The 10,562-nt window shown below is 38.8% G+C and overlaps 1 pseudogene; it reads right to left on the minus strand.

Annotated features, from left to right (window-relative positions):
* Positions 1–7,805: 7,805 nt before the first annotated feature.
* Positions 7,806–8,237, minus strand: LOC115067947 (annotated as a pseudogene).
* Between the last annotated feature and the right edge of the window lie 2,325 nt (positions 8,238–10,562).

Genomic DNA, 10,562 nt, shown 5'->3' on the forward strand with positions numbered 1-10,562 from the left:
ATCCATCCATTAACTTGAAAATTTCATTATTTCATCTTTCTTTACTGCTGAATAGAACTCCATTGTATAAATATACCACATTTTCATTAACCACTGGTCAGTTGAGGGGCACTTAAGTTGCTTCTGTCTCTTATATATTATGAAAAGAGCAGCAGCAAACATGTTGGTGCAAGTGTCTCTACAATAGGATGAGTCCTTTGGGTATATGCCAAGGAATGGTATAACAGGGTCATATGGGAGGTTCATTTTTAGTTTTTAGAGTTCTCCACACTGTTTTCCATAGAGTTTGCATGAGTTTGCAATCACACCAGCAGTGAATAGTTCCCTTTCTCCACATCCTTGCCAGCATTTGGTATCATTTGTTCTCTAGATCTTAGCCATTTTGACTGGGGTAAGGTGATACATTAGGGTGCTTTTAATTTGCATTTCCCTAATCACTAATGATGTTGCACATTATTTGAGATGATTCTTAGCCATATTTATTTCTTCCTTTGAGAACTCTCTGTTTAGATCTTTAGCCCATATTTTAGTTGGGTCATTTGTTCTCTTGGTTCTTTGTTTTTTGAGTTCTTTATATATTCTGGATATTAAACCACTGTCAGAGGTGTCACTGGTGAAGCTGTTTTCCCATTTCCCACTCTGGGGGTGTTCTGTTCACTTTCTTGATTACTGCTTTCTCTATACAGAGGCTTTTTAATTTAATGAGGTCCCACTTATTGATTGCTGATCATAATTCCTGAGCAATTTCTGTCTCTGTAGAAAATCCTTTCTTATACCTATATCTTGTAGGTTACTGCCAATATTTTCTTCTAATAGTTTCAGGGTTTGCAGTTTCACATTGAGGTCTTTGATCCATTTAGAGTTGACTTTTGTGCAAGGTGAAAGACAAGGATCTAGTTTCATTTTCTACAGGTGGAGATCTAGTTTTGCCTGAACCATTTGTTGAAGATGTTGTCTTTCCTCAATTGTGTGTTCTTGGCACTTTTGTGAATTATCATGTGGCTGAAATTGTATGTACTCGGGTTTCATTCTTCAGTGATGTTCCATTGATCTATGTGTCTATTTTTGTGCCAGTACCATGCTGTTTTTATGATTGTAGCTCTGTAGTATACTTTGAGACCTAGTATAATAAACCCTCCATCATTGCTCTTTGTGCTCAGGGTTGCTTTGACTGAGCCTTTTGTGCTTCCATACAAATTCAAGGATTTTTTTTCCTAATTCTCTGAAGTACGTCCTGGGGATTTTGATTGGCATTAGCATTGAATGCATATATTGGTAAGATGGTGATTTTCACAATATTAATTCTTCCAACTCATGAGCATGGCAGGGTTCTTCATCTTTTGGTGTCTTCCTCAATCTCTTTCTTTAAATATTTAAAATTTTTGTTGTAGAGACCTTTGATGTCTTTGGACAGGTTTATTCCCAGACTTTTTTTTTGCATCTACTGTTAATGGAAGCATTTCCCTGTATTCCTTCTCTGCTTTTTGCTTGTCATTGTTTTTTGTCTTTGAGTCCATTTACATGATTGATGACGTTTATTGACTTGTGTATATTGAACCATCCCGGCATCTCCAGAATAAAGCCTACTTGATCATGATTGGTGATCTTTCTGATGTACAACCTGTATGCAGTTTGCAAGTATTTTGCTGATAATTTTTACATCCATTTTTATTAAAGGTATGGGCCTATAGTTTTCTTTTTTTGGTTGTGTCTTTACCTTATTTGAGTAATAGATTGATGCTGGTTACATAGAATGAATTTGGGAGTTCTCCTTCTGTTTCTATAATTTTGAATAATTTAAGTAATATTGATTGGAGGTCTTCTTTAAATGTCAGGTAGAATTCTGCTATAAATCCATCTGTACCTGGGCTTTTATTAGTTAGGAGGCTTTGTATTACTGTTTTGATTTCCTTACATGTTATGGGTCTGTTCAAACTGTTAATCACTTCTTGGTTTAACTTTGGTGATTCCCATGATTTTAAATACCTGTCCATTTCTTTTAGGTTTTCAAATTCAGAAGAGTATAGGTTTCTAAAGTATTCCCTTATAATGTGCTGGATCTTTTCGGTGTCTGTTGTAATGTTTCCCCCTTCATCTGTGATTTTGTTGACTTTAATTTGCTCTTTCCTTTGGTTAACTGGGCAAAGGTTTTGTCTATCTTGTTTAGCTTTTCAAAAAAAAACAGCTCTTACATTCATTGATTCTTTGTATTGTTTTCTCTGTTTCTACTTCATTAAAAATTGATTTTTGTTATTTCTTATCTTTTGCTGGGTTGAGGTTTCCTTTGTTCTTGCCTTTCCAGCATCTTGACCTGCAATGTTAAATCATTTATTTGTGCTTTTTCTAATTAAAAAAAAATTATTACTTTTATTTTGTGTATACATGTAATGCATGCATGTAGGTAAGTGCATTCATGTCATGTAATGCCCACGGAGGACAAAAGAGGTTGTCACATCCCCTGGAACTGGAGTTACAGACAGTTGTTAGCTGTCATGTGGGTGCAAGGAGTCAAACTCGGGTCTTCTTCAAGAACCGTCAGGTGTTAACTACTGAGCCATCTCTCCAGCCCCTCTTTATTATTTCTTAGTGTAGACACTTAAAGCTATAAACGTCCTCTTGGGACTGCTTTTAGAGTGTCCCAGAGGATTTGTTGTGTTATATTGTCCTTTTTATTGAATTCCAGGTATACTTTTATTTCTTTCTTAATTTCTCCTTTGGCTCATTGGACTCATCATTTAGGACAGTGTTTTTTAAACTTTATGAGTTCATGTAGTGACCACGGCTCCTTCCAGTGTTGATTTTAGGCTTTATTGCAATGTGGTCTGATAGAATTCGTGGGAGTACTTCAATATTTTTATATTTCTTGAGGTTTGATTTGTGCTCCAGAATGTCTTCAATTTTTAAGAAAGTTCCATGGGGTGCTCAATAGAAAGTGTAGTCTTTGTGGGTTGGGTGGAATAGCTGAAAGATGTCTCTTAGGTCCGTTTGATGTATGGTATCATTTAGTTCTGATGTTTCTCTCTTTATTCTTTGCTAAGTTGACCTGTCTAATGAAGACAGTGACGTATTGAAGTCCAGTACTATTACTGAGTTGAGGTTAATCTTTTACTTATAGTACTATAATGTTGATTTTATGAATTTGCTTGCACCACAGTTTGGTGCATATATGTACAGGATTGTAATATTTTCTTGATTAATTGTTCCTTTGATCAGAATGAAGTGACCTTTTTATGTCTACTGATTAGTTTTACTTTGAAGTCAATTGTGTAAGATATTAGAAGTGCAATCCCTTCTGCAATTTGCTTGGAGTATTCTTTTCAGTCCTTTCACCTAAAGATATTGCCTGTCCTTGAAGGTGAGATGGGCTTGCAGACAACAAAAAGATGGGTTTTGTTTCTTAATACATTCAAATAGCCCGTGTCTTTTGACTGGGGAGTTCATTCCTTTGATATTTAAAGATATTGTTGAAAGATGTGTGGTTGCCATCATTTTGATTACTGTTTGCTTTTTTTCTTCTAATTTTGTGTTTCCACAATTATACCTTTATTTAGTTTCTATCCTTGCCCGTGGGGTATAGTCGTTCCTTTCTCCCATCTTTGTATTGCTTCAAGTATTCTTTGAAGGGCTGCTTTTGTGGACATGTATTTTTTCAGGCCTATTCACATCATGGAAGATTTTTCTTTCCCCATCAACTATAATAGACAGCTTTGTTGGGTAACATATTCTGGGTTGGCATCTATTGTCATTTAGAACTGTAAATACCTTGGTCCAGGCTCTTCTGGTTTTCACAGTTTTCATTGATCAGTCAGCTGTAATTCTGATGGGCCTTCCTCTATATGTGAGTTGTTGGTTTTCTTCTGCTGCTTTCAGTATTCTCTCTTTTGTACATTTAGTGTTTATAGTATGATATACCATGGGGAGTTTCTTTTCTGGTCCTGTCTATTTGGTGTTCTATGTGCTTCTTTTATTTTTATAGGGATGTCTTTACTTAATTTTGGGAAATTCTCTTCTAAAATCCTGTTTAAGATATGGTCAATACAATTAACCTGAAATTCTCCTCCTTCCTCTATACCTATGAAACACAGATTTCATCTTTTCATGGTGTCCAACATCTCTTATTCTGTTCCTGTGTATTTAATTTTTTTTCTTTTTTGATATTTTATTTATTATTTTTATTTCATGTGTACGAGTGTATTGCTTTCATGTATGTGAGTGCCCCAGAGTCATGCAATGCCACAGAGGTCAGAAGAGGGCTTCATATTCCCCCAGAACTGGAGTTAAGGATGGTTCTTAGCTGTGATGTGGGTGTTGGGAATTGAACCCAGGTCCTGTGCAAGAGCAGTCAGTGTTCTTAATCTCTGAGCCATCACTCCAGGCCCTATTTTCAAATTTTCATAGTCTTTGGTTGATTCCCTCAAGTTCTTCAACTTTATTCTCCAGTGTTGCTATTCTGTTTTTCATTTCATTCATTCTAGCAGTGAAGCTTTCCCCTGTTGCTTCAAGTTGGCTTATTGAGTTTTTCACTTCCTTCTTTCAGCTTGAGTTTTCCTCAATATTTCTATTTGTCTTGTGAATTCATTCAGAAGTTTATCCCTAACTTTTTTTAGATCTTTAGTTTGTGTTTTCTTTACATTCATTGAGTTCATTGATCATGTTTATGGTTGTTCTTTTAAATCTTGTGTTATCTCTAGGGAATTATCTTTGTAGAACTCTTCTAAAAGATTGGGGGAGTTTTCTGGGGACATAGTGTTTTGGATTTCCATTTTATTATTTTTTGTTGTGATTTAGGCATGTGAATTTCTTTTTTTCTTTGCGAAGTTTGCTTCTGTTTGTATTATTGTGAGCCCTGCTGTTTTCTTATTGGGTATGTAAAGCTTGTTGGTCTAGGTTTCTGGTTCTCTAAGATTTTATTTTGGAGGAAACTGATGACTTCAGACCAACTACTCAAGAGCTCCCATAGAAGCCCAATTCAGGCTCCAGTCAGGTATACCCAGGCTTCATTCTAATGTTTGGACCCCTACTAGCAGGTACTCAGAGCACAATTTGGGAAGTTCGCTAAGGCGAGGCCAGATTTTGGTACTCTCAGGAAGTCTGCTGTGTTCTCAGCCCCTATGCCAAAGGGTGGCTTTTGGGGGACCCTGCCATTAAGGTCACAGTCCACCATGTACAGATAGCTCTATGAGATTGGTGCTAAATAGAAGACTCCCTTTCTCGGCAGGGACATCCTACTCTCTGCCTGACCTTACTTGTAAAGTGTCTCTAGGCACAGATGCCTGACCTTATTTGGAACATGAATTTTGACAGAGTCCACTGCAAAACCTCCTCGTAGGTTTTTCCTGTATGATAATTAAGCATTGCATTACAGCCACTCCATCTCACATACCCTTTCTATGTGGTAGGATCCTCATGCCACATGCAAATAAAGAATGCTATGAACACCTATCAGGTAAAGATTTGGCTGCTAGCCTCACCTTATATTTTCCCTCCAACCCCCCTGAATAAACGAGCTGTCTCACTGAAGCTGACTCCCAGAAATTCCTTCCATCACACTCATGGCTGTCCTACCCCTGTTCGTCACCTCTGCTCCTTTTGTTCTCGTGGATCAGTGGCCAACAACCCACAAGAGAAGTGAGACCTACAGGAGACAAGATCAGGCACTTTCAGACTATCTGCTAAGGTCTCAGCCTTACCCTGAAATAGGGCAGAGGTCTGCCCTGGGACCGAAATCCCAATAATTATTTACAAGTAGATTTTAATTATTTTTTTTTTGTCTTTTTGAGACAGGGTCTCTCTGTAGCCCCAGCTGTCCTGGAACTCACTAAATTGAACAGGATGGCCTTGAACTCACAGAGATCCACCTGATTCTGCCTCTCATTTTATGTGTATGAATATGTTGCCTGCATGTGTGTAAGTTCACCTATGTCATGCAATGCCTGTGGAGTTCAGAAAAGCGTGCCAGATCCCTAAAACTGGAATTTTGGATGGTTGTTAGCTTCCATTTAGGTGCTGGGATTTGAACCCAGGTTCTCTGAAAGAGCAGCCAGTGCTTTTAACTCTTGAATCATTTCTCCAGTCCCAAGAGAGGGTGTTTGAGATCAATCTTTGTTGAGATCTTTGAGTCTACTGGATTCTGCTTTTCCATGTCTTCTTAAACAATTGGGAAACTTTAGCTATAATTCCATTAAAAAGGTTTCAGAAGCCCTTTCCCTTTCTCCTGTAACTTCAATGATATGAATATTCAGTCACTTAACCTTATACCACATGGACTTTCTTCATTTTGTTTTTCTTTTCTTTTACTTATCATACTTTTGTCATATATATTCTTATTGAACTTTTGTGCATTTCATACAATACATATTTATCATATTTAGACCTCTTCCCTATCTGCTCACCCCCATTTAGGCTGAGAAGGACAGAGAAAGAATAAAGTTATATAAAAGACCAGAGGCAGACCTTGCAGCAAACTAAACAGGGTTTATTCAGCAAGGTGACAGCAGCTTCTGCAAGGGATAGTTAGCTGTGTGTCTGTGGGAGGAGTGGAGGTGGATTTTATACCACTGGAAACAGGGAAGGCACACACAGCTGAGAAATCTGAGTTAAGGTGTCTTTGGGCCCTTTTCCTGGATGTGCTTGTTTGAGCAGAACAAAGAAGCTGTTTTCAATAAAGGCTAGCTGATAATGGGGAAGCAAGGGCACCGCCGAGACATCCTGGCAGGAGAAGTGGGTTGTCTGGCTTTTCTGAGAGGGGGGTTTCTTTTAGTATTTTATTTAGTATTTTTTTTATCACAGCAATAGAGAAACAAAAAAGGACACTTTCTACATAAAAGAATACCAAAACCATTCTTTCTAGATAACCTTTACTTTATAGCCTTTGTTTCTTTTCTTTATTTTTCTTAAATGCCAAGCTAAGAAAAAATTTGCAATAGAGAGAAGAAAAATTCTCTTCCAAAATACCTACATCTGTACAACTTTGTCACAATCAATATACATGAACTGTATAAATTTACACCAGTTCATAATTTACCAATTAAAAGATGACTAACAAAGTTCTGGTGGTTTGTGGAAAAACCTTTTACCCAAGTAGGTACAAGGAAAGTTAAAAACCAGAACTTCATTTTCTAAAAATAAGAAGTTTACTTAGTCTTAGAAAACTACAAGCCAGCAAATGTAGAGAGCGCTGACTGGTGCTATCAACCACAATTGAGACAGTGTCTTTTAAACCACGGCAGATTCTCATCACTTGCTATTTTCAAAGCCACAAAATCAATACAAGCCAACCCTGGGTCATGTGTACTAGTTTGACTTTATGATGTGCATTTACTCATTTAAGTGCATAAAAAACAAGGTAAAAGTCTTGTAAAATTTCCACTGCTACCGTGCTTAAAACGTTGAGCTTTCTTACCAAGCTGCCAAAAAAGTTATTGATAACTCTCAAGTGTAACAGTGCAAATGCCTCTGCAATATTGACTGCAGAGAAGGGTTCTTCGAAATACAGAATTTCCTTAAAAGGTTGGTGTGACATTTAGGTATATTTAGGTCTGGGATAGACTGCAAACCACCCTAGGATTGGACTTCACTCCCTAGCAAATAAAGTGATTACTTAATGGACTCACAGGCTTTTAAATCATTAAAAAGTACTGTCCAAACTATGGCTATGTCACTTTAAAAAAAATTATTACCACTCTGTCTTGTTCCAAATTTTCACTGCTGTGACATGGTTTAAATTCCATAATCCAAGAGGAGTTCACTGAAAGAAAATCAAACGTATCCATCCATTATAAGATGATCCATCCATAGACTCTATCTTAACCCGATACAGTCATAATACTGTAGTTTTTGGAAGGGCTTCTTCTGCCCAAGAGAAGTTCCTCCTTACAGCGGATTCTTCTGCCTACCATTTTCATGTTGGTGCTGTTTTGAGCACTACCTCCTGCTGGTGACCCTTCATACAGCACACAGATGGAGCCATCCTCACCAGTCCTGTGGGGGTGAACCCAATCAGAGGATCGATTTTATGGTTGGTGTGAATACAACGGTAACCTGGTCCCTTGCATGGCTTTTCAGGGAACCAGCGATGTTTATAATGAATGCTCTGCCAGTAACCCCTGCAGGCTGTGACTAATGGTCTGCAGCTGGGACTCGCTTGTAAGCCCTTTGTTGCAGATGAACTTGGAGATGAAGGACATCGCAGCCATTTAGCCTATCTCGATGGCTGCCTGGGTGCAGAAGGGATGCATGGGGGCGATGGACCAGGATGCGTGGGGATGGCGGACCGGGAAACGTGGGGTCTGAGGACCCGGATGCATGGGGGCCGTGGACCCTGACTGCAGAATGGCCAACTTGGACTCCCTCCCAGACCCAACTGCGAGGGCGGGAGGCGCAGACAGTTACTGATTCCAGGGACTCTTTTTCTTTTCTTTCTTTTAGAGTAATAACTTGTTTTTGAACCAGGAGGCGACAGGAGAGAGGGAGAGATGACTACTGGTTCTGTTACATCGCTCAGACCTCCCCAGCTGCTTTTGCCTCCATCTGCTTGGCATTTCCAGAGCTGCCAGCTGCCTTGCAGCCCATTTTTGCTTTTCATTTGTTGATATATTGGAGATTTTAACCCTATGTTCTCCCTTTGAGAGATTATTGGCTCCTGATTGTTTCCTTTGCTTTGCAGAAACTTTGCACACTGAAAGAACCCTATTTAGCCACTGTTATTATTTTGCTGTATATCCTTTAACATTGTTTATTTGTTTGTTTGTTTTGGGCAGCTGTAGCTGGCCTGAAACTTCTTAAATAGACTAGACTGGATTCAATTTCACAGAGACCTGCCCGCCTCTGCCTCCTGAGTATTGGCAATTAAGTTTTTAAATATTTTTTGTTTGTTTATGATAAATGTCTAGGACCTATTCTCACCCCTGCAAACATCCAATTTCCCAGCGTTATTTAAAATCCTGTCCATGACTAAAAGGGAACTTTGAATTCACCAAAGATTAGTTTTTGTAATCTTTCTTCCCTCACAACTAATGGTATTTTATTCATATGTTTGTGTGATCTTTACCTGATGACTGGACCATCTTGCCAGCCAGCAATAACCATGAGATTTTCATAGGAATAAAACTTTCTGTTTGGTTTGCTGTTGTTGTGAGATAAGCTCTGATTGTTTTTCCAGGCTGACCTTGAACTCTTGAGTGTTGGGAAAACAGGCATGTGCCACCTAAACCAGGGAGTAGTTTTATGCCATGATAATGTTTGATTTTCTTGTGTTTTATTTTGACCATTTCTTCCCCAAATGAGTTTGTATGGTGTGTTTTATTTATCTCCTATTCTTCCTGTATTCTGCACTCTAAAAACCTAACAATCATCATGAGTGAATAACAAATGTTTGAAGAGCTGGGCATGGTGATACATGCCTTTAATCCCTGTACTCTGGAGGCAAAGACAAGGAGATCTCATCTCTGTGAGATCAATCCTATCTGGTCTAGATACAAAGTGAGTTCCATGCCAGAAGGGGTTACACAGAGACACTGTCTCAAAGAAAGAATAAAAGACAATAGGGGGGAAAAATCCATGCTGGCTTCTTTTGAGCTGGAGAGATGGCTGAGTAGTTAAGAGCACTGGCTGCTCTTGCAGAGGACTTGAGTTATGTTCCCAGCACCAACATGTGGCTAACAATGGTCTATAACTCCAGTTCTAAGGGTCCAACAGCCTCTTCTTACCTCTACAGGCATTGTACAACCCAGGTGCACTTGCATCCATGCAGGCAACACACTGATACACATTAAAAAATTTCAAGTAAATAAATATATTTGTTAAAAAGAACCTACTCATCATGAGTGAATAATAAGTATTTGATAAATATATGTTATATGTTTTCAGCTGATCAACAGTGTATAAATGTGCTAAAATATCACAGAGTATCCCCAACTTTGTATAATTATTATTTGTCATTAACAAAATAAATGCTTACATACCTCCTCACACCAATAGATGAATACTGTGCAGCAATTCCCACTAAATTGAAAGATTCCCTCCTGGGGGAAAGCTCTTTACAATTCAGGAAGTAGAAAGCTCACAAGTCTCAGGAAGTCTCAGAAAGGAACAAGATTCACAAGGATCCCATGACAGCTGTAGAAGCCATAAAAAACTACTGGGGGTGGGGGGCTGGAGGGAGCACTGATCAGCCACCGCCCATAGGAGATAAACTGGCAGGTTGTCTCAAGTTCACCCATTCTGGGAGGGAATACTCTGATCACCCAGCCACCTGTGGAACATCTTTGAGAGCAGTTTCCTTGGCCTGCTTTCCAGTATTCAAGGGATAAGGAAAGTGGAGGAGGTGTGGGATCTCAAGCAGGAAAAAGAAGTCTGTGAGCTGGGGATGTAGCTCAGTGGCAGACACAGTTGGCCAGTATACACTGAGGCCCTTTAGTCCCTTGTCACATAAAACAGGAGTGTCTTGGGTGCAAAGACCAAGCTGTGGAATGAGGAAAGGGGTGGGTTACCTTGGTTGTAAATATCAACACAGTAGTCGGTATTTTTTCTTTTTGCACAGATAACCTCACAGTGTTGCTATG

This window comes from Nannospalax galili, unplaced genomic scaffold (genome assembly GCF_000622305.1).
Source record: "Nannospalax galili isolate Female #2095 unplaced genomic scaffold, S.galili_v1.0 scaffold3308, whole genome shotgun sequence".
In the NCBI taxonomy this organism is placed as follows: domain Eukaryota; kingdom Metazoa; phylum Chordata; class Mammalia; order Rodentia; family Spalacidae; genus Nannospalax; species Nannospalax galili.